At 44.6% G+C, this 25,529-nt stretch overlaps 1 protein-coding gene across 1 annotated transcript in view; it reads left to right on the top strand.

Annotated features, from left to right (window-relative positions):
• The window catches only part of LOC120943559 (protein shisa-9-like), a 675,240-nt gene that overhangs the window by 118,418 nt on the left and 531,293 nt on the right, over positions 1-25,529 (top strand). The gene's annotated exons all lie outside the window — the stretch shown is intronic.

Below are 25,529 nucleotides of genomic sequence, written 5' to 3'. Positions count from 1 at the left end.
GTTCGGGTCCGAACCCGAACATCCAGGTGTCCGCTCAACTCTAAAAATAAACCCTGGCCACTTGGGGCGTCTACCTTCACCACACAGAAACCTATCTATGGAGTCTGGCACAGCCTACTGCTGGGCCGACACTGCTGGTCCTACAGCAGTAAAACAAATGGTCTTTGATTTTTTTTTTAATCAGATATTTTTTTTTTATTGAAAAATTACAAAACAAACATATAAAAAAAAAACATACACAAACATTTTTCTCCCCATTTCCCTCCACCCCCCTAAAAAAAAAAAAAAAAAAAAAAACACCTTCATAATATATTGCAAGACGTATTTCAAATATCATCAGGGAGACAAAAAGAAACAGTATACAATCCTTATACTCTTCATTACTACATATAATAGGTTCAATCTATCCAGAGGCATCGATGCTATATTGGGAATGTTATGTTCGTAGGGGCCTAACACCGTATACCATAGCTCTCTTACTAGGCTACTTAAGAACATTAATAATTCTCCCTTTCTTTTTTATCTATTAAGTCTTAATTCCATATCGCCATCTAATTAAGTAAAGTAACCGCTGCAGCTCTATCTCCATATATTCTACTTTGCACAAGTCGTAATGATGTCAAGCCATGGGTGTCCAACCAGGGATCCCATATGTTCTCAAACTTCCCTGGAGTACCCCGATGCTTGTACGTAAGTTGTTCCCTTAAATAGCGGTAGAGGTGTATGACCCATACCGTTCTTCATCTAACCACCCCAAAAGACAGAGTTTAGGGTCGACAGACAATTGAAGATTCCATATGCTGTTGACAGTAGCCACTATCTCAGCCCAATAGCGCTGTAGCTTTGGGCACCTCCACAGCATATGCACAAGTGTCCCGTTATCCACCAGACAACGGGGGCAGAACGGGTCATCTCTTCTATGCCATTTATATAGTTTTTCCGGTGTACGATATGAGCGATGATTAATAAAAAGCTGTGTAAGCTTCTGAGTTGATGACAATGATACCTTAAGAACATTGGCCAGTATTGCTTTCCACTCTTCGTCGGAGAGTTGTCCTATATCATCCCCCCAACCAGCTCTACATCTCAAGGTCATTGCCCCAGAGACATGGTCAAGTAGAGAGCCATACAGGGACGAGATTTGTCCTTTCCTGGAGGGGGCCATAGTTAGTTTCATAAGCACTACCGGTCTAGTGGACTCCCATATGGAAGTTTTGGCCTGCGCCAAAACAGCATGTCGCAGTTGTAAATATTGAAAGAAAAACGTGTTGGGCAAGTCAAATTCCGCACGCAGGGACTGAAAGTCCCTGAATATACCGTTGCGGTATAGTTGTGAAATATACCTTATCCCCCGTCTTTCCCAATTGGAAAAATTTTGTCATTTATTAAGTTCTAAGTAGTTACTATTCTTCCATATACGTGACCAATTAGTATATCTAATATATTGCAAATGCTGTTTGGTTTTATTCCATACCTTATCTATAAGTATCAAAGTGTGGCACTGGCCCCTAGCCCCCATTTCCCCTGCCTCTATACATTCCACCAAGTTATTCCCCGTTACCTGGGTACTCACTATGTTTCTAATAGGGTCCAGGTACTCTGAACATAACCATCCTGTCAAGTGTTGTAGCTGTGCCACCAAAAAGTAAAAGAATGGATTCGGTACTGCTAATCCTCCCAATTCCTTTGTCTCCTGTAAAGTTTCCAATTTAATTATTGGGACTTGTTTCCTCCATATTAGTGCCCGATATATGGTATTACATCTTTTAAATACATGGGCAGGGATCCAAATGGGAGCATTGTGAAGCACATAAAGTAGCTGAGGATTCCAAATCATTTTGATCAAGTTGCAGCGCCCCACCACGGACAGCGGTAGCTTGATCCAACTAGTTGTTTTTTCTTGAATTTTTTTTAGGACAGTCTCCACATTCAACTTAATATATTGTTCTAACTTAGGGTGAACCATGATACCTAAGTATTTGAATTTATCCACCACTTTAATCTGATGCGCACTCTGCGGCAAGGGTCCCGGGAGTGGGTCCAATGGGAGAAGGGTAGATTTATCACAATTAATTGTAAACCCGGAGAATATTCCAAAGGTGTGAACCAATTCCATAAGGTGGACCAGGGACACAGATGTGTCCCACAAAAACAGCAGCGCATCATCTGCGTATAGTGCCAGTTTGTCTTCTGATTTTCCCCTGTATATCTGGATTTCCCCTTATAGCGGACGCCAAAGGCTCTATGGCTAGGGCGAAAAGTAAGGGGGAAAGGGGGCAACCCTGTCTCGTTCCCCTATATAAATCAAATGAAGGTGAGAGGGTATGGTTTATCCGCATGCATGCCTTTGGTGCGTTATACAGTAATTTAATCCAAGAAATTATTCCCTCTCCCAAGTTAAACTTCTCCAATACTTTCCACAGGTATTCCCATTCCACGCTATCAAAAGCCTTAGCGGCATCTAATGAGAGTATAGCTCTATTACCCTGGTTATCAGTAGGGATCTGCATATTTAAAAAAAAGTCGTCTCAGGTTATTTGCCGTAGATCGGTTTGGTATGAAGCCGGACTGGTCCGGATGCACTAATGTGGTTACCACCGTCGAAAGTCGCGTGGCAATTACCTTGGTAAGGAGTTTCAAGTCCGTATTTAATAATGAAATAGGTCTATATGAGTCAGGATTATTAGGATCCTTCCCTGGTTTCAATATCACTACCACTACAGCTTCATACATGGATCTAGGCAAAGAATCTGAGTCTAGTGCATTTTTGAGTCTATGTAATAGCTCCGGTAGGAGCACTCCCCCAAACTTTTTATATAGTTCAATTGGTAATCCATCATTACCCGGGGCCTTTGAGTTTGGAAATGTAGCCAATGCTGTCTGGAGTTCTTCAAGAGTAAGGGGTGCATTAGGATGCTCCCTATCCATCTTATCAAGTTGAGGGAGTGTAATAGACTCCAGGAAGCGTGTCAGATCCTCTACTGGATATATTACCTTAGAGGAGTATAAATCTTGATAGAAGGAATAAAATTCCTTCAATATAGAAGGCGTGTCTGTGGCAATCAATTGTGCTGAAGTCCTGATACTATGGACCACTTGAGATGGCTGCTGCGATCTAGCCATCATTGCCAACATATGACCATTTTTTTCCCCCTCCTCAAAATAATTTTGGAAGGAAAAAAATATTTTATTATCAGCTTGCTGCAGATGGATAGTGCGGTATAGTTTTTGTGCATCTGTCCACTCCTTCCCCCGTTCGGGAGTGGGGTCCAATAAATATATCTCCTCTTCTTTCTCCACCACCCTCTCAGCATCCCTGGCCCACTGCCTATTCCTCTTTTTAATGAAACAAATTTCATTTATGCACATCCCCCTGATAAAGGCTTTTAGCGTATCCCATACCACACCGGGCGCAGCTGATGTTTTATTATCGTCCAAAAAATATTGGATCTGCATCCGCAGGCTCTCTGTGTCCGTAAATAATTGCATTTTTATGTATATCCAAAGAGATATCCATTGCACTGTTAAAGTCCCCCAGAACATATACAGGGAGCTGGGGATGTTTAACCAGAAACCTAGCTAGACATTGTAATACCATCAACGTAAAGGGTGGCGATACATATATATTAGCAATAACGCATATATGAGAATCCCATTTCCCCATTATAAAGATAAACCTGCCCTCAGAATCTACGAGCACATCCTGCTCAATAAATGCAGTGGTTCTGGAGAACAATATTCTAACCCCCCTGGAGTATCTAGTGCGGAACGAGTGGTATTGCCTTGGATATTTAGACATACGCAACAATCCTTTTTCTGGAATCATGCAAACCCCTGACATTCCAGGATACGATTGTTTCTACCTGCTTACCTAAAGATAAAACTTCATTATTTTATATACATAGCTTCTTAGGTCCTACTTTTGATATTCTATTCTGCTTTCTGCATTAATATATTTGTATCCTTTTTTTTTTTTCTCTTTTTTTTTTTTTTCATATATATTTTTTTTATATATATATATTTTTTTTTAAGTGTATTGTGTGCGTGTACTCGAGAGAGGAGCCGGACTGCAGGAGTTGGGAGAAGGCAGGCCTCCCCCAGAGGCAATCTGCCACCTTTCTCCATGCCCCGGGTGGCAATGGCGGGTGCATGAGGGGGTCCTCCCACACAGCCTGCCCTACCTGCTCCGCTTTGAAGCCCAACGGGGCAGAGGGGACTCCCTATAAGGGAGTGAGAGGATGTAGCCCGCTCAACCAGCCCCATTAGTCCTTCGCCTCTCTTTTTAGAGACCGCGTGGTCAAAGTGCGTGCATGTTAACCCAATTTCGAGTGCGTGCAAGTGTGGTGGTTTTTGTGGGAGGGGGGTGGGCGTACTAAGCGCAGGCTTACCTCGCATAGCACACCCACCGGGAGCCGGGCTGAGACCACCAAACTCAATTCACATGTAGCCGAGACCGGGATCCGAACCCCTAGCTGCAGAGGTGAATGGCTTGTCAGCACAGTGCCAATCGCGTTGAGCCACCGCAGCTCCCATAATATATTTGTATCCTTAATCATTCTATTAGACCAACCATATACCATCCATGACCCCCAGAAACATATAGCAAAAACAAAAAAAGATAGAGAGGGGAAAGAGAGAGAATAAAGAAAGAGGAGAAAATTCCCCCTCTCCCTTCCCCCTCCCACTCCCCCTTCACAGCTCATACACCCAGTGTTCCCTTTCTCTCTATATATGGTATCGCCACAAACTTTAAGTTTTACTATTACTACTTTTAGTGTATTTGTGTCCTTCATCTGTGTACTCTGTAGTATCTGTGCTTACTTTTTTTAAGTATATTATCTGTGTTAATTTCCCCCTTACCACAGCTTGTGTCATTTGTAACATTTGTATATGTGCATATTCTCCCCCCTGTGTAATCGAAATCTTTGTTTCCCACTGTGTATCCCATTAGAATGTCCCCCCCCCCCCTTCCTACTCTCCCTCCCTCCTCCCTTTCCCTCCCCACTCCCCTCTAGGTAATCCCTATGGGCCCTTTTTGTGATCGGTTCATCCACACTACCCCCCCTCCCTCCTCCCCCCTCCCCACACCCCAGCACCCCCTCCCACCCAATCCCATTACAATACACTCTCCTCTCATTCTAACCCCTTAAAATATATGTGTTTCCCATTACCCATCACTTCTAAGGTGCTTATTATTATTCCTTTAAATTCCCTATATCTACTTCTTTAAGACTACTACGTATTCCTTAATTTTGGCAATAATTGATCCTTCTTATCCTCCAGCCATCTCATCGCATCCTCTGCAGATTCAAAGAAGAAAATCCCGTCTAGTGCGGCCACTCGCAGCCGCGCCGGGTACAGCAAAGCATATGTTAAATTAAACTTTTGCATTCTATGTTTAACTTCAATGAAGCTAGCTCTCCGCTTCTGTAGGAGGGGTGAAAAGTCTGGGTATAGTGAAACCTTCGATCCTTCCCACATAACACTCCCCATCTCTCTACTTTTTCTGAGTAGCATTACTTTGTCCTTAAAATTCAAAAATGTCATTTATATTGATCGTGGTCTCCCTCCTGGTGGGGGGGGGGGGGGTAGCAGGAACTCTATGCGCTCTTTCTATAGAAAACTGTGGCGAAAAAGCTTCTCTTCCGAATAATTTTAAGAACCAATTTTCCAGGAACTGAGTTGAGTTAGTCCCTTCACATTTTTCCGGTAGTCACACCAGTCTCACATTGTCCCTTCGATTCCTGTTTTCCATTTTATCCAGCTTTTCCTCAAACTTGGTCATCTGTTCTTTCATTGTTTTAACCCCTTGCTTTACTGGGTATAGGTCATCTTCTATTTGAGATATTCTTCCCTCTGCCTCAGTTGTTCGTTCATTTGTTTTTTGGAGCTCCTGTCGGACGAGTATCAACTCTTCTTTAACCCCTTCATCTGGTCACATAACTGCCCCAGAGTCTGTTTACATGTACTAACCACCAAAAATACGTCCTTTAATGTGGGTTCCCCTTCCACAGTAGGGACTAGTCCTGTATCTGTCTCATTCCCTTTATCCACTGTGTCTATATTTTTATTAATGAGATTTTTAACCGGTCCTACCGATGGTCCTTGACTTTTCCTGTCCGCTGTTGTTTTAATCTGGGCTGGTAACCCCCCTTTAGCCAGGATATGATCTGTTACATGCGCATGTTTCTCTAGCTTAGCCACTGTGATAGCTGACCCGCTTTTATATTTTTCTTTATCCTTAGCAGAGCGTAATGCCTGTGGACCCGACATGGCTGCTTATTTCTTGGTAACGGCAGAAAGTTTAAAAGCAATCAATTTTAAGCAGTCACTCTAAGGCGTAAGAAAGTAGCCTTTATTAAATACTCATGGTGGTATACACAATGTCCCCGTATATCCAGAATCCCCAGATGTCAGTGCAAAATAGCAGTATAGTAGCAACCTTGAGGGAAAAGAAAAATAATATTTTGCAGATTATCTCTCTATAATCTCCAAACTTTTTCACAAAAAAAATAAAATAAATGCAAAATGCAAAATTGTCCAAGGAAAATTATTTTCCCAAAAACCAGCCTGGAGATTAGAAATTATTTCAGCGTTCCCTGCATAGGACTAAATACTTTTATAGTTTGCATTTATCTGCTGCACTTGGAAAATAGATTGAACCTTCCACATTTATAGTTTCAGTTTCTAGGCACCACATATGGTATATCAAACAGTGTGGGTACTATTCAGTGTACAGTATACAGTGTACCAGTTTATGCGTATCTTCATTAAACTTATTGCTCATTTATCCTTTTTAACCCTCCTAAGACATACAGTGGCAGCAGCAGTTTTTGTCCAAGCAGTATTACTCACGTGACCTTTCAGTAAACTTTCAGTTCTCCTTGAGTTCTTTTATCAACAGCTGTCTTTGCCATAAGTTCAGTGTATATGTTTTTTTTTTTTTTTTTTAGCCTGCAGGTAGCAAACGACAGCAATAGCAGACATCAAAGGGAATATCAGTTAGACACGCTGTATAACAGATACACGGGAGCTCCAGTTTCGGCCATCAGCCCCATACAGCATACAATCTTGCCGACAACTGAATCCTCTACCTCCCGCTCCGTGTAACTCCCGCGGACTGTCGGCGGAGCAAAGCAGGGTGCCTCAGGGATGTGGGGGGTTCAGCAACCACCGACGCCGCTACCGATGTCTCTGGCCCTTGGCCTAGACGCACCAGGATTTGTCAGTCTGGGTCACGTGCCCGCTATCAGCTGACCGAAGTCCTCCGATCGTCCGCTCCAGGAGATCGCTCCACCGCCAAGCCTCCGCAGGTCCCCAAAGGAATCTCCGCCACAGCTCTCAGATATTCATGGCGAGGCACCGGAACACAGCACCCGGAGGCAGGTATTTCAAAAATGTCAGAGTTTGGCTGGATTAAGCTGGCGGTCTAGGCTGGGAATTTAGGCTGCATATTTGTGAAGGATGGTTCGTGGGAGACACACAGCCTACTGCGGAGCAGACACTGCTGGTCATACAGCAGAAAAACAAATAGTCTTTTTGATTTTTATCACACAGAAAAATCAACAGCATCTCACCTCTTCAGAAGTATTTCTGCTCACTGCTCTCCTTCACTCAAAAAGCCTCAGGATGCAGCAATCAGTAGTAATCCTCTGGATTACTTATAGAGGCCTTAATTGCCTCATTCTGAACAGCTGACATTTTTCAACGCCCTTAAATCTTTCTGGCTGCTTCTGCAGCCGACACCTAATAATAATTGGTATATTGTCTAAACAAGGCAGAAATGTATCTCCTGTCTGTGACAACACCCACAGATTTACCTGACTTCTTGTCACAGGAGGTATTGCAGAGTATTGTGCAGGGGTATTGCAGAGTATTGTGCGGGGGTATTGCAGAGTATTGGTGCGGGGGTTTTGCAGAGTATTGGTGCGGGGGTATTGCAGAGTATTGGTGCCGGTGTATTGCAGAGTATTGTGCGGGGGTACTGCTGAGTACTGCGCAGGGGTACTGCAGAGTATTGCGCAGGGGGTATTGCAGAGTATTGCGCAGGGGGTATTGCAGAGTATTGCGCGCGGGGTATTGCAGAGTATTGCGCGCGGGGTATTGCAGAGTATTGCGTGAGGGTATTGCAGAGTATTGCGCAGGGGTATTGCAGAGTATTGCGCGGGGGTATTGCAGAGTATCGCGCAGGGGGTATTGCAGAGTATTGCGCAGGGGGTATTGCAGAGTATTGCGGGGGGGTATTGCAGAGTATTGGCGCAGGGGGTATTGCAGAGTATTGGCGCAGGGGGTATTGCAGAGTATTGGCGCAGGGGGTATTGCAGAGTATTGGCGCAGGGGGTATTGCAGAGTATTGGTGCAGGGGGTATTGCAGAGTATTGGCGCAGGGGGTATTGCAGAGTATTGGCTCAGGGGGTATTGCAGAGTATTGCACAGGGGGTATTGCAGAGTATTGCGCAGAGGTATTGCAGAGTAATGGCAGGGAAGGAAGAGTATTGCAGGGGGTATTGCAGAGTATTGGGGCGGGGGTTGCAGGGATGGCTGAGCAGGGATGGCTGGATCTGTGACTGCAATAGTCACAGATCCAGCCACAGCGCTGCTGACACCCGCTCCCCCCCTCTCACACTGTACCGATTGGTACAGAGAGAGGATGGAGGAACCGGCGTCATCAATGACGCTGGTTTGTTTACATGTGATCGCTCCGTCATTGGACGGAGCGATCACGTGGTAAACGACCGATATCGGCTATCAGGACATTCCCATGTGCGTGCCCCAGGGGGCGCGGGAGCGCGATTCTGGGAGGACGTTATATAACGTCCTCCCAGAGTTAAGGAACCACCCTGCAGCCATTATTTTACGGCGTGCAGTGGTTGAGTGGTTAAACAGGAGCAGAAAAATTGGGTCTTAGGCACTGGTGCTGGTGCCACAACACTGCAAACCCTCACAGATACTCTAGTTGGAGCCCAGGAATGAGCCCGCTGCAAAGTATTGCATCAAAAATTGTAATTACACGCCCCTGTTAAACAGGGGCAGAAAAATTGTTTTTTAGGCACTGTGCTGGTGCCTTACAGCAGCGGGGGTGTTGCAGCATTGCGCTCAGAGTCCATCCAGATTTGTTAGAAAAGCAAATATTTGCTTTTCTAACACTGAACCGCCCCTCTGCCAATCAGAAAGCGCGGGTCTAATTCCCGTCACCTGATTGGATGAAGGCACAGGGGCCCCTATTGGATGCCTAGCAGAATGGAAGAAGAGAGAAGGGGTAAGCATGGAGGACACAGGAGCTGTCCCACAGCTCGCTGCCATCACCCACTGCCTGATCCACCACCAAGATGGGGTAAGTGTCAGGCAGACAGCGGGCATCCTAATGGCTGAATTTGATGGGCACAAGTGGCTGCATTTGATGGGGCACACGTGGCTCCATTTGATGGACACAGTGGCTCCATTTGATGGACACAGTGGCTCCATTTGATGGACACAGGTTGCAATTTATGTGTTTTTCCCCAGTATTTTTCAGTTTTTTTGCACCCCCCCAAAAAAAAAAACATTTTGAGCACCAACCGCCACTGGAAGCAGCTGACTGATGAGCCCCTTCTACACTATTCTACTCCTTCCTATCAGAATGCATCTTGCCTATCAGCACAAGTAATTGGCACATTGTGCTGCTTCTTCCTCACCCAGTTCTGCTTCACAGGAACTGCAAGATAGTAATACCAAGTAAAATTCAAGTACTTACACTACTTACCTTAAAATAAAATAAATGTGATGATTTATTATTGAATATAGAGAACTAATTTGTGTCTGTTTGGAATTATGTTACCATCATTCACAAGAAGTGTTTAATTCCTGCTTAAGGGGAGCTTGCAGTCTGCCCCAGAGTGATCCCTGTAGTTAGCAGTGAGCAGGACCCTGTCAGGATTAGGGATGAGCCGAACACCCCCCCGTTCGGTTCGCATCAGAACCTTCGAACAGACCGAACCGGGTCTTGCCCCAATGAACATGTATCAATGGAAAAAAAAAGTTTTAAAAACTGTGTTTTTTCAGGAGCAGTGATTTTAATGATGCTTAAAGTAAAAAAAAATTTTTTTAATTCCTTTAAATATCGTACCTGCTGGGTGTCTATAGTATGCCTGTGAGGTGGCACGTGTTTAGAACTATCCCTGCACAAAATTAGATTACTATAAGAAAATAGTAATTTAAAACTGCTTGCGGGTTTAATGTAATGTCTGGTCCCTGCAATATGGATGAAAATCATTGAGAAAAATAGCATGGGTTTCCCCCCACTCCCCCAGGTCATTACAAGCCCCTTTGGCCCTATATACTTTGAAAAGCATTATACAGGCAGTGCAAACAAGACAGGCACTGTAGGTTTGTTGTTAAGTAGAATCTGTTTGTAATTCTGAACTGGTACTTTTTTAAAGTGTAGCTCCAGCCATAAAATCTATTTTCCTGACACAGCATGACAGCATATACGTATGGGAAGGCTTCGCCTCCCTGCCTAATCAGGATCGGTTATACTATAAAAGTAGGTCTCCTCCCTTACCGCAGTATTCTCTGTTTTTTCCTCACTGCTACAGGCGGTTATGCTACTGCTAGAAAGCAGGACATTTTTTGTTTTCCCCTCACCTTGCTAGACACTTCCGGCCAAGCCGCACAGGTTCATGCCTCATACCGCGCAGGTATGTGGTCTAGGAGAGCTATCCCAGAACAAACACCTATGTCTGCCCACTCGCAAAATGGCGGTGGTACGACTTCCGGGTACAGCAATATGGCGGAAACAGGACTTCCGGTGATAAACAAGCCTATGGATGGCCAGCCGGGTGAAGCAAGATGGCGGCCAAAGAACTTCCGGTCAGGTGAGACGCTGGGGGCGTCTCAGGCACGAGATATAACTTTGGAAACAGCCTGTACACAGAGCGCAGCACAAGGTTAGTGCACCAGCATCGTGACCAGGCGCTACAAACAAACAAATCGGGATCCAGGTAGGAAACTTACATGTTGAAAGTTTCATCAAAAACCATGTTATGACAAGTATCTAAGTGGGACTATCTATGAATTTCAGAATCATGAGCTCTCCTACAGACCAGCCACGTATCTTAAGGTGAGGGCAGGTAGGTATGTATGTCTGCATGACATATCTTTTAAAAGAGTGTACTTACTGATTGGCTGTAAATCTGTTTCAGCCCACAGTTACCACATCATTCCTCCAAGAGCAAGGAGACACAGCACAGACACGCCTCAAGCTCTGAGAGATCAGCATCACTCTCTAAAGCCCGTGATCAAAGCCGGCACAGAGTGGAACATACTCAGCATGGAGAGGAGAACAGAGATGATCTCTGTGTAGGATGTGGAAGAGTGGCCCTTAGAGGGAAAATCTTGTGTAAAGCCTGTTTGCGTGAAGCAGCAACAGATAAAGAGACTGAAAGAGCTGAAATTATGCAAATAATAAAGCAGACGGTTAAAGAATCTATACACGATTCAAAACCAACAAGCAGTGAAGCCAGAGGGACAAGCAGGGGTCATACTGCGACCCAAAGACCCATCCCCAGAGTGGGATTCCAGGGAGGTTTCCCAAATTGATGACACAAAACAACGTTTTAGATACTCGGGGGTACAACCGTTGATAAAAGCTGTAAGAGAAGCACTTCAGTGGGAGGAAGAAGTGACTCATCCCGCAAAAGCGAGAAAGTATTACCCACAATTGAAAAAGACAACGCTATCATTCCCTCTCATAGAAGAGGTAAAGGAAGTGATCCAGGAGGAGTGGGAAAAGGTGGACAGAAAAGCGTCACCTGTCAATAGATTTATGCTTATGTATCCCTTTAAGACAGAGGACATGCATAATTTGGAAACTCCCCCCTTGGTTGATGCCACTATCATGAGGTTGGCACGGCATGTAACCCTTCCGATGGATGATGCAGTGTCCTTCAAGGACCCCTTAGACAAAAGGATGGATGCAGACTTAAAGAGAACCTATCTAGCTGCAGGAAGTGCATGTAGACCTGTCTTAGCACTTGCAACATTGGCAAAAGCCATCACAGCATGGGCAGAATACGTAAAGGGGGAAATACAGTCGGGTGCAGACATGACGGCATCCCTCGAATTGCTAGACAATATTATACAGTCTGGTGACTATGTTGGAGAAGCAGCTATTGATTCGTTGCTCAGCAAGGTCCATGCAATCCTCGGTCATGGCAAGAAGAGCTCTATGGCTTAAGCCATGGACGGCAGATACATCATCAAAAATAAATTGGTGTCGCATCCCCTTTAATGGGACTGCGTTATTCGGAAATATGATGGATTCGGCAATATCAAAAGTGACAGGGGGCAAGTCGGGGCTGCTCCCACAAGATGTAAAACTGAAACAGAGATGCTTCCCGGGGAGAAGGCAATACCCCAATAAAGTAAGGGAGTTCAGACCCTTCAGACCTCTCAAAGAGTACAGAAAGGGCACAAAGTCACCTCAGTCAACAGTGGCACGGATGTCGAAGGCGGGCACAACGTCGGAACAGCAGAAACCCTTTTGAAGGTTTCTCCATCCAGACAGGTGAAGTGGGGGCCAGACTACGCAGGTTTGCTCATGTCTGGACGGATCAAGTCAAGGAGCCTTGGGTAGCAGAAGTTGTCCGAGTAGGACACCGCTGGAGATTTCTAGTCACTCCTGCGACCCCACATTTCTGCCCCACACGTTTACCTCAAAACGGCAGTTAATATTTGAATATGTACAAACACTACTCCACAAGGGTGCAGTGGAACCAGTGCCAATACAAGAACAAGGGCAAGGTTTCTATTCACCACTTTTCTTAATTCAGAAAAAGACAGGCGACTTAAGACCCGTATTAGACCTAAGAGAATTGAACAAAACGATTTTAGTTCAGAGTTTCAAGATGGAATCATTGCAGTCAGTAACACAAGCTCTCACAAAGAACGAGTGGATGCTATCCCTCGACCTGAAGGATGCATATTTGCATGTCCCAGTGCATGCGCAACTGCACAAGTACCTAAGTTTCGCAGTGGCGAACCAGCATTTTCAAATTACGTGCCTACCATTTGGCCTAGCAACCTCACCCAGAACCTTCTCCAAGGTTCTACTTCCGATAATAGCCATTCTACGCATGAAGGGCCTACAAGCGTTTCATTACTTGGACGACATCCTGTTAACAGCAAAGGAAACACAAGTCCTTTTGAGTCATTGACAAACATTAATAAACACACTGCAGAGGTTTGGATGGATGATCAATTGGGAGAAGAGCCAGTTGGAACCATCACAGAGAATATTGTTTTTAGGGGCGATCCTGGACACCCGCAAAAACACAGTGGAACTTCCCAAACAGAAGATGGTAACCTTACTGAACAGGTTAGAAAGTGTATCCAGGAAACAATACCTGTCAGCATAGAATTGCCTCAGTATCCTGGGGACACTCTCCTCAACTATCCTAATGGTGAAGTGAATGAATGAAATGAATGTATGAATGAATGAATGAAATGGAAAAAAAACTTATATTGCGCGGCGCATGCGAACTGAATAGCTTCTGGGCGCTAGTTGTTGCTGTCTTTCCAGAGCATCAAAAAAGCAGAGTTTTGATCCGTCTTCTGAAGGTCATGTGGTTTTCCTCCAACCGAATGCTGGTTGGTAAAGCGTTCCATAGTTTAGGACCTTGTACCGCAAACCTTCTTTCTCCCTTTGGATTTGTATCTGGCTTTGGGTATCTGGACCAGATTTTGGTCGGTGGATCGCAAGACGCGATTGGCGTTGTGGCCTTTTATCTTTTCACATAGATATTGAGGCGCCTTTCCATGGATGCACTTATGTGTCAGACAGAGTGCTTTAAAAGCAATCCTGTCCTTTACTGGCAACCAATGAAGGATTCTCAGCGAAGGTGAGATTGATTCCCATGTTTTTTACCCAGTCACCAGTCTGGCGGCCGTATTTTGAACGACCTGCAGACGAGCGATTTGGTACTTTGGGAGCCCGAGGTAAAGGGCATTTGCATAGTCCAGTCTGGAGTTCACAATTGTTCCCACCACGACTGCTATGTCTTCTTTAGGAATAAATGGGATAGTGGGCACATTGGAGGATGAGAACATTTCAGAAAGGTCTCCTCAAGCAATGGCAGACACGATCAGTCAGACAAAAGATTCATTTAACTTGTGAAATGAAGAGATCCCTGGACTGGTGGAAAGACCCGGTAAACCTTCACAGGTGTCACCATTTAGTAACAGACCCACCTCAAGTAATAACTTTGGATGCATCAGCATCAGGGTGGGGAGCACACCACGAGGGGCTGTTAGCTCAAGGCAAGTGGAAGCACAGAAGGAAGGAGGTCTCCAATGTCATAGATTTTAGAGCGGCCTTGTGTTTGTTGGAAGCGTTCCAGACACAGATCCAGAACAAGAGAGTGATAATACAGATGGAATTGCAGAGGCGTAGGGCAGAGTTTATCCCCGTTAAGCACTCACTGCAGCGGTGTAGGCTAACTTATGCCCTTCTCTATCCAGCACGGCTACGAGTAGTGGCACTGGGAGGAACCCTGATTTTTGATACCCCGTCGAGTGTAGAGAGATGGTTAGAGGAAAATAAGGATAAACTGTAAGATCGGGTGGGAGGGGGGGAGGGTGGGGGATGGAGGAGAGAGGGTTTTTTGGTTTGGTTAAAAAAAAATTTTTTTCGTCTTTTTGGTAACTCTCCCTCCTCCTTCCGTTCCCTCCCCCTTCTCCCTTCTTGTTCGGTGGGTCCAGCCTTTCTCTTTTCCCTTCCCACTATCTGGGGGGGAGGGAGGAGGGAAGAGGAAACTACATTTAAATATAAGTAAATTCAAATTAAATTAGGGGGGGGGGGGAATGAAGCGCACAGTTGATAGATGGAATTGAGTGGGAATGAATGTGAGGAACAAGTGGTGAAGGAAACGGTCACTGGAAACCCCTCAGGGGTACACCTGGTTAGGTGGAAGGGGGGCGGGGGAGGAGGGAGGGAGACGGGGAGGGGGGGGGAAGGGGTGTGGGGGGAGGGGAGATGGGGAAAAAGGTAGTCACCTAGGAATAAATTACATTTTTTCACGTGGAAAATATGAAGCTAAGAAGAGTATAGAAATCGATGATATGGCACAAATATAATAAAATATGCTGGGAGGTTGTTTGGTAATACACAGTGGGGAAAAAAGGTATCACGGTAAAATAGAGTTTGGAAATCAAGGAATAAGATGGTCACTAATGGTCACTAATGCATGTTTAAAAAATATAGATATGGATGACACACAGAGGGAAGGTACTATATGATGGGGGAAAAAATAGGTAGAATAAGGAAAATAAGGATAATGATGAAGCATGAAACCTATGTAATATATGTAATGTGGTGTGTGTTTTTTTTTTTTTTTTGTGTTCTTTCTGATCGATGGACTCAATTGCACAGGATATGTGCCATAAACCTTGATGCAGAGTAAATTATTAAAGATTGGCTCATGGAATGTCAGGGGCCTGGGGACAGTAGCTAAAAGAGTAGCAGTGATCTCTACAATGGAAAAATACGGGGTAGACCTGATCTGCTTGCAGGAGACGCACCTTACAAAGGATACAATTCAACATCTACTGAGTAAAAAATACCCAATTCAGTACCATGCAGTACACTCGTCATACTCTAGAGGGGTGAGTGTGCTGGTGAGAGCTGGGGTGAGATTTTCCTGCAAGCAGACCAGCATAGATGAGAATGGTCGATATATTTTCCTGTATTGCTTAATTGAAAATGGTATGTATGTAATAGCAAATATTTATATCCCTCCCCCCTTTAAAATAGATATAATATTAAAACTGAATGAATTTATGCTGGGGAAAGAAGAAATACCGGTAGTAGTAGTGGGTGACTTCAATGAGGTGTTAGACCAAAAGTACGATAGGTTTCCTGTTCCAGTAAACCCAGACCCTGTGGGGAAGAGTCGATTGGGCCAGCTTATGGAAGAAGTTGGCTTAATTGATGTATGGAGAGTACGAAACCCGCGAGCTCAGCAGTATACCTGTTATTCAAGTACGCATTCCACACTCTCTAGGATAGATATGATATTGGGGAACGATAAGGCATTGGGGAGTATGGGAAAGATAGAATACCTTCCGAGAGGAGTATCGGACCACTCCCCAATGGTTTTAGCGTTAAAATTGGGGGGACAAAAAACCCAGAGAGAGTGGAAAATTAACCCATACTGGTTGGAGCTGATTAAGGAGTCAGATGAGGTTTTGCCTAAAATGAGGGAGTTCGTAGAGTTGAACGAAGGTTCCACAGGGACAGGGATTTTATGGGACACCCTGAAGGCATACCTGAGGGGCATACTAATCCAACAGGTGGCCAAATTTAACAAAAAAGTTAGAGAAGGGGAGGAAAATATCCGCAGAGAGACACTGGAGGCTGAAAATAACTACGTAGTAGACCCTAAAGCAGAGAAGAAGAAAATATGGATTGAGAAACAACAAGACTATAAGTTAGCAAGCATGCGGGAAGTGGAGACTAGACGGCTCTTCCTGCGGCAGTCCGCCTTTGTAGAAGGGGAAAGTGTTGGACGGATGCTGGCACAATTGGTGAAGGCAAATTCCCCCCCCTCTAATATCCAGTCTATTAGAATGGAAGGAGGGGCAATAACAGCAGATAACTCAAAGATAAGGCAGACCTTCCAGGGGTACTATGAGAAACTTTATACCGCACAGAAGGTGGGAAAGGATGTAGAGATGGAAGGTTTTTTGGGGAGACTAGTGATTCCAGCTATATCACAGGTTGAAAGTGATGAACTGGAAGCCCCAATATCACTGGTAGAAATACAACAGGCAGTAGCTGGGATGGCGAATCAAAAATCGCCAGGCCCAGATGGGCTCCCGACGGAAATATACAAACACTATGGAGAACTGCTACTACCAGAATTGGTAAAAGCATTAAATGGAGCGGCCGTGGAGGGAAAACTTCCAGCGTCAATGCGGGAAGCAACCATTATAGTTATACCAAAAGAAGGCAAAGACCCCTTAGACCCAGCTGCTTATAGACCAATCTCACTCCTGTGCACAGATGCCAAGATAGTAGCTAAAGTACTAGCATCAAGGCTCAATAGGTATATCCCAAAAATGATACATCCAGATCAGACAGGATTCATCGCCAATAGATCTACCAGTATGAATATAAGAAGGACCTTTTTAAATTTACAAACCGCGACGGAGACCGAGGGGACAAGAGCCGTATTGTCACTGGATGTGACCAAAGCATTTGACAGCATAGAATGGGGTTATATTTGGAGGGTGTTGGGAAAGTTTGGAGTTGGCCCAAAATTTATAGGCTGGATAAAAATGCTTTATGACAATCCCAGCGCCAAAATTAGAATTAACAACGAATTTACAAATAAGATACTATTGGAAAGAGGGACGAGGCAGGGGTGCCCATTGTCGCCTCTGCTGTTCGCCCTAGTGATGGAACCCCTGGCAATTGCCATTAGGTCAAGTACGGAGATAAAAGGATTCCAAAGGAGGTGGGGAGACGAATGAATAGCTTTATATGCTGACGATATTCTCCTATGTTTGGGGGATACGGAACAGTCACTGGTAAAAGCGATGAATATAGTAGAGGAATTTGGTAGCTTTACGGGCCTAGAAATAAATTGGGGTAAATCAGAGTTACTATCGGTAGATCCAATTGGAGAAACCGTGCCACTAGGAATGCCACAATTGACCGTGGTGGATACACTGAGATATTTGGGGATATTAGTGACAAAAGACCCCAATCAATATATGGAAAAAAACTTAACCCCCCTATTGGCTAAATTTAAACAAAAAATTGGCATCTGGAAAAGGCTCCCCCTATCGGTGGCAGGTAGGTGTAGCTTAATCAAGATGATTTGGCAACCGCAGCTGCTGTATATAATGCATAATTGCCCTGTTTGGATCTGTAAGAAATGGTTTAACAAAATCGAAACGCTCTTCAGAGAGCTGATATGGAGAGGGGGTCAACCTAGGATACGACTGCGTACATTGCAGCTACCGGTAGGGGAAGGAGGTCTGGCAGTTCCTCACCCAGAGAGCTATTACCTAGCGGCACAATTACAACAACTAATTGGATGTAATACCCCGGGGGGGGGGACCCCTAATGGGAGAATAATGTTGAATGGGGCGGTACATGATTCCATTATAGAAGCACTGGAAGCAGATGCCTTTAGAGATAAGACTCCAACAATAAGGATGGTAACAAAGATATGGAAAACGGTAAAAAAACTGATGGGCTATATGGGACTCTCAGAATATACCCCGTTATGGAATAACAATAATCTACCGGAAGTACTCTTTATTGGAAAGGTGGGAGATTGGGAAAAGCACGGAATAAAAAGGGTGAGACAACTGTATAAGGGAGAAAGGTATAAAAAGTTTATGGAATTGAGGGAGGAATTTAATATTCCGCAACATTCATTTTTCACCTATCTTCAGGTAGGGCACGCTCTGGAAGCCCAATTTAGGACACAAACATTAGTATGGAATGAAATGTCTCTATTCCAAAACCTAATTAAAAACGGCCCAACAAAGGGATTCATATCTGAAACATATGGACAGATAATCAAAAAGATCAACAGAGGGTCAAACCTCCATAAAGTAAGAGAGAGATGGAAGGAGGATATCGGGGGAATAACACAGGAGCAGTGGAGGAAAATCCTTGAGATGGGCTCGAGGGTTTCAGTTTCACCACCCCAAAGAATCTCACATCTGATGCTGGTTAATAGAGCTTATTATACCCCCAAGCGACTGTTTAAGTTCGGTAGAAGATTGGACAACAAATGCCCTAGATGTCAGGGGACGGGTGACCTAGTACACATGGTGTGGCGTTGCCCAAAATTGTTTCTCTACTGGGACGGAGTGATTACTACTCTGAGAGATGTGTTCGGGGTACCAGTGGAGAGGGAAGCCACACTATGTGTATTGGGATACAGGAAAGAGCGAGAGGAGAAAAGAAGCATTAAAGTAGCAATACTGAGATGCCTGTTTCAAGCTAGGAAGTTAATAGCTACAAGATGGCAGGCGATAAACCCACCGGCGGTAAGAGAATGGATAAGGACAGTAAATGAGTCACTATGCAAAGAGAGAGCAGTCTATATAAAAAGAGGCAATTTGAAAGGTTTTGAGGAGATGTGGAAGCCGTGGTTGGAGAGAGAGGGCGGCCGGTTTGGGTGAAACATTTTTGCAAAACGAGATGGGCAATAGGCAGGACTCTGTAAGAAGAGCTACATCCAAAGGGCATAGGTGGGTAGAATCCTGGGGGATACGAAAAGGATACAGAACAACAAAATAGGACCAGCATTGGCGATGAAATAGCCAGAGAGTTATTGAGCTCCCTTTATAAAATATACGGATATACACGAGGGTATATACTCCACAGAAATAAAAACATTGAGGGGGGGGTGGGAGGGAGAGGGGGGAGGACGGGAGGGTGGGAAAATGAATAAAGAATATAAATACTTTTAATGCTTTAAGTTTAAAATGCAAAGATAATACCAAGATTTCATATGGACGTATGTTTTATATCAGTGAAATGTGAATAATTTTTTGTATGAGGGAGAAAATTAATAAAGAATATATTTAAAAAAAAAACTTATGAAACATTTAGAAAGTATTGACCAGCTGGAATGGAGGCTCCCTTAACATGTCATGGATGTACAGCAGCATATGCCAGACATGATCCATAGCTTGTGTCTGATAGAAACTTGTTATTGTATTGTATGGAAAAAGGACCACTTTTGCATACGCTCTTTAAGATGTATGGGTTATTGGTCAAACCAACGGAGAATTACCAGTTGCCTTTTTTTTTAGAAAATAGGAACTGGATTTGGGTAGAACCTTCTTGCCAGGTCAAAGTACCAATATAATACATTCCATATTTAAAACAGCGACATGTACGATAGCTGGGATTCTGTACCATTGGTACAGAACCCCAGCTATACTTCACAAATGCTTTCTGAACATACCAGATGGTTGCTGACGCTGTCAGAGGGAACAGGGGACTCTAATACAACATTTTTGGTCCTGCCCTAGAATTAGGACATTTTGGAAAGGTCCGGGAGATCATGCAAAAATTCAGTGATATTGAAATCCTGGAAGCCCCGGCCTTTTTCCTATTGCATTTATCCGAAATCCCAGCTAAAACATACAGGAAGTCCATCTTGTGCCACTTATCAAATGCATCCAAAGTCTGTATCCCCCTTACTTAGAAACTGACACAGCCCCCCCACAGTGGGAATGTGGCTTAGGAAGGTAGAGGAAGCAAACCGAATGGATGATCTATTTTGGACGTTGCGTCAAAAATGAGAAATCTATATGCAAACATGGTCGCCAAGGAATTTTTTTGTTTGTTCAGAGGAAGGAAGAAAACGTATTTATGTGACCCCCAGGAGATGAGGGAGGAGGACATGGGTCCTTTAGTATAACTTTAATGGAGAGGGGGGGGGTGTGGAATTGGAGGGGGGTTCTCCTTGTAGGTTTCTTTTTTTTCCTTTTTAGGTGGCGGGGGGGGGGGGGCAGAAAAAGGAAAGGAGGGGAATAGTCGGATATTAGCTGCTATGTCTGGAACATAAGGGGGGGTAGTTGGTGTGCCAGGTCCTGACCAGGTTTGGTTAGCAATTTGGAAAGTGGAATATACATGTAGATATTTGATGTCTTTGATATTCCCCCAGATTCAACGTTCTGTTTTGTACTCATATAATAAACAATACTTTTTCTTTTTTACAAAAACTTCTATCCACTATGTGGTTTATACCTTTGTGCCTTTAAAGTCCAGTCAGGGGACCCATTGCTTTCTTCTGATTCTTTTTTTGGATGTGGAGCCATATAGAGACACAAACCGATAATCTGTCTTTCAGATTCAACGTCAAGGTTAAACGATATTGAATTTGATAATATGTTGTTGGTTGCTTAAATACAGGTGGTGTATGTTAATTATGGAAGAGGCTGTTCATTTTCCTTTTGTTAAAATAAAAATAAAGAAATAGATAATACAGATGGACAACAGGGCAGCGGTCACCTACATAAAGAGACAGGGTGGAATGCGGAGCCAGTCACTGCTGAAAGAGGTGACACCCATAATAGAATGGGCACAACAAAACCTACTCGACCTGTCAGCAGTCTACATACCAGCACCGCAGAACTTTCTAGCGGACACACTAAGCAGACGGACCCTAGATCCCAACGAGTGGGCACTGAACCAGTCAGTATTCCATTGAATATGCAAACAATGGGGATATCCAGACCTGGATCTGATGGCGACGGCAACCAATACAAAGTGCAGGCGTTTCTTAGCAAAGGCAAGGTTCCAGGAAGCGGAAATAATAGACGCTCTCAACGCCAGATGGATCTGCAGGCTAGCGTATGTATTTCCTCCGATCCCCATAATCTTCAAACAACTCAACAGAGTAAGAACACACGCAGGGACAATCACAGCAATAATCCCAATGGGGTCACGCAGACCGTGGTTCCCATTACTACAGTCATTGGCAGTGGGCCAACCCATGCCTCTCCCGAACATCCCGGACCTATTACAACAGGGTCAGGTAATGCATGCAGACACAGGAATTCTGCACTTAGCTGCCTGGAGGCTGAAGGGAGAAGGATAACAGAAGCAGGACTTACCACAGAGGTAGTGAAGACATTATTGAAGGCTAGAACATCCACCACTAACCAAACGTATTCAAGAATATGGGAAGTATTCAAAGCTTTTGCATTTGTTTAATCCCAGAACACCTTCAGAACCACAAATTCAGAATTTCCTTCAGACAGGTTTAGACAAGGGTTTCAGTGTCAGCACGCTGAGAGTACAAGTCTCAGCCCTGTCAGCACTATCAGGAGTAAAGTGGGCATTACGATGTCTAATCCGTCAATTTTTGTACAAAAATTCGTCCTGTAAAAAGGTCATATGTCCCACCTTGGGACCTTCAAGTAGTGTTAGACTTTCTATCACAAGAAACCTTTAATAAAGGACAGTCCACAACGTTAAGAAACATCTCAGCGAAGGCAGGGTTTCTCACGGCAATAACTTCAGGCAGAAGGGTATCGGACTTGCAGACTGTAGGCTGCAAACCGCCATACTTGTGTCTAATGACGGACAGAGTAGTGTTACGAACTCTACCACACTATAGACCGAAAGTCAATACATCATTCCATATAAACCAAGATATTGTACTTCCAACATTTCGGACAGATACAGCAGACACTGCATAGTCTGGATGTGGGGTCTGTCCTAGAAACCTACATAGAGTGGACGGCAACATTCAGAAAGACGGAAAATCTATTTGTTGTGTATGAAGGTCACAGAAAAGGGCTGGCAGCATCTAAAAGGACGCTGGCGTCATGGCTAGTTAAGGTCATAAGGAGAGCTTATGTGGCAAAACATCTAGGTCCTCCAGCAGAGCTTAAAGCGCATTCCACGCGGGCGATGGCAACTTCTTGAGCGAATTTCAGGGGAGTCACCCCCGAACTCATATGTAGGGCTGCAACTTGGGCGACCTCATTTATAAACCACTATAAAGTGGATCCGGCGGCTTAAACAACAGTGCAGTTAGGTCGCGCGGTGTTACAGGGAGTGACATTAAGTAATGTCACAAATAAGTAAAGATACATAGTACTATATGTATAGATAAATAAGTACAGCATTACCCACCCGTTTGGTCTGGTGATTTGGTACATCCCATATGTATATCCTGTCATGCTGTGTCAGGAAAGGGGAAAATTGTATAATTGTAAAATTGAAAATTGTAAATTGTATACTTACCTAACGGTAATTTTCCTTTCCTGATGCAAGCATGACAGCATATAGGTCCCCTCCCGAAAAAAAAGAGGGCCTTTTGCAGTGATACTAAATTATGAGAATACTACGGTAAGGGAGGAGACCCACTTTTATAGTATAACCGGTCCTGATTGGGCAGGGAGGCATTCCCATACGTATATGCTGTCATGCTTGCATCAGGAAAGGAAAATTACCATTAGGTAAGTATAACATTTTCCCTTTTTAAGCTTTTCTGAAACATAGAGAAGGGTTATCGCCCCTGTAAACATTTGTTTTGCTGTCTGTGTGCATCTGTTCAGAAGATTGCAATTCACTTTCTGTCCCAATGACAAATGATGTTTTGAAAATTTGGTGTTTTTTTAGTGAAACAAGGATTGGTGAAAAAGCATCAGTGGACAGGAGACACCTCTTACAGAAGAGAATTTCCCTTCCTAGGGGTAGATTTCCTCTCACTTCCTGTTGTCTACTTCCGTTTGCAAGTAGGAGTCGTAAGTTGGATGTTTGAAAGTAGGGGCCTGCCGTATATACTCTGCAGAAATTTGGGCTCTAGGTGTTGGTGTTGCCACAACACTGTAAGCCCTCACAGTTAGTCTTGGTGGGCGCTGGAACGCCCTGCTGTGTGAACTATTATATCAAGAATTGTAATTACATGCCATTGTTGAACAGTGGTAGAAAAATTGGGCCTTTGGTGCTGGCGCTGGTGCCACAACTCTGTAAGCCCTCACAGTTACTCTTGGTGGGCACAGGAATGGGCCCTGCTGTGAAATATTAGATCAAGAATTGTAATTACATGCCCCTGTTGAACAGGGGCTGAAAAATTGGGCCTTTGTTGGTGCAACCCCTCACAGATACTGTAGTTGTAGCACAGGAATGAGCCCACTGCAAAGTATTGCATCAAAAATTTTAATTACACGCTCCTGTTAAACAGGGGCAGAAAAATTGGGTCTTAGGCACTGGTGCTGGTGCCACAACGCTGCAACCCCTCACAGATACTCTAATTGGAGCGCAGGAATGAGCCCGCTGCAAAGTATTGCATCAAAAATTGCACGCTCCTGTTAAACAGGGGCAGAAAAATTGGGCCTTAGCCACTGGTGGCGGTGCCCAGAACCAAAAATGTTTGTCTGAACGCATCGGTCAGAAGGCCACCTTCTCCACCGCTCTTTCTGTGACTGACTGAAGCCTCAGAAACACGTTATTCAGGACCTGGATTTTGTCACAGGGAATCCAGGAGCCGTGGATGCTGTCACAAAGCGGCGTGCGTTCCAGCGTGGAACGCAGCATCTCGTCGTACGACCGGAAGTGACGTAGGAACTCCGGGCAGCCAATGGGATCCCATTGGCTGCCCGGAGTTCCTACGTCACTTCCGGTCGTACGGCGAGACGCTGCGTTCCACGCTGGAACGCACGCCGCTTTGTGACAGCATCCACGGCTCCTGGATTCCCTGTGATCCCCCTAAGGCTCCCTAACATCTCGGACCTCTATTTACACCTTCCATGGGACCAGGATATGAGACCAGCCTGTGGTGAAGCCCCTGTAGCTGCTGATGACACGCTGTGACACCGAACCAGCCGTTTTTCCATATCATGCCTATGTTACCACTGGTTTTGTGAGTAACCATTTCATTGTATACAAAATTTTTTGAATTAAATTCCCACTTACTGCACTTAGTTTGGCGCATTTTTCTTCTTGTTTGTACATATCTTTCAGAGTCTGCTTCTGCTTCAGGAATCTGCTGCCACTAGTGTATATTGGACTTTTATTGGACTTTTTATTTATTCATTCTAATGTTATTGACATGGACCTTATGATGTCTTTATTTATTATTATTTTTTAATTCATTTTTAAATTATTGACTGTGCCCTTTTAATCGTGTGCCATCTACCTATATGTAGTACACACTACGTAGCTTTAGGTGCAAACTGCAGAGGACACGGGCAGTACACACACTACGTAGCTTTAGGTGCAAACTACACAGAGGACACGGGCATTACACACACTACGTAGCTTTAGGTGCAAACTGCAGAGGACATGGGCAGTACACACCACGTAGCTTTAGGTGCAAACTTCAGAGGACACAGGCAGTACACACCACGTAGCTTTAGGTGCAAACTACAGAGGACACGGGCAGTACACACCAAGTAGCTTTAGGTGCAAACTACAGAGGACAAAGGCAGCACACACACCACGTAGATGTATGGTGCACACTGCAGAGGACACAGGCAGTACACACCAAGTAGCTTTAGGTGCAAACTGCAGAGGACAAAGGCAGTACACACACTACGTAGGTTTAGGTGCAAACTACAGAGGACATGGGCAGTACACACCAAGTAGCTTTAGGTGCAAACTGCAGAGGACAAAGGCAGTACACACACTACGTAGCTTTAGGTGCAAACTACAGAGCACACGGAGAGTACACACCAAGTAGCTTTAGGTGCAAACTACAGAGTTCAAAGGCAGTACACACACCAAGTAGCTTTACAGCCGGTTCACACTGGGGCGGCACGACTTCGGGGGCGACTCAGCAAGGCGTCCTGAAGATAACTTCAGAGGTGACTTGCAAAATTACTTCTGTATAGAAGTCAAGACGTACAAGTCGGGAGCGACGCAAGTCGGAGCGACTTGCGTCGCTCCTATTAGAACGGTTCTATTGAATAGAATGGGATGTGACTTGTCAGGCGGCTGAGTCGCCTGACGAGTTGCCCCAGTGTGAACCGGCTCTTATGGTGCACACTGCAGAGGACACAGGCAA

The sequence above is a fragment of the Rana temporaria genome, chromosome 6 (genome assembly GCF_905171775.1).
Source record: "Rana temporaria chromosome 6, aRanTem1.1, whole genome shotgun sequence".
Classification (NCBI taxonomy): Eukaryota; Metazoa; Chordata; class Amphibia; order Anura; family Ranidae; genus Rana; species Rana temporaria.
The sequence above is the reverse complement of the archived record's forward strand: the minus strand, read 5'-3'. Positions and strand labels throughout refer to the sequence as shown.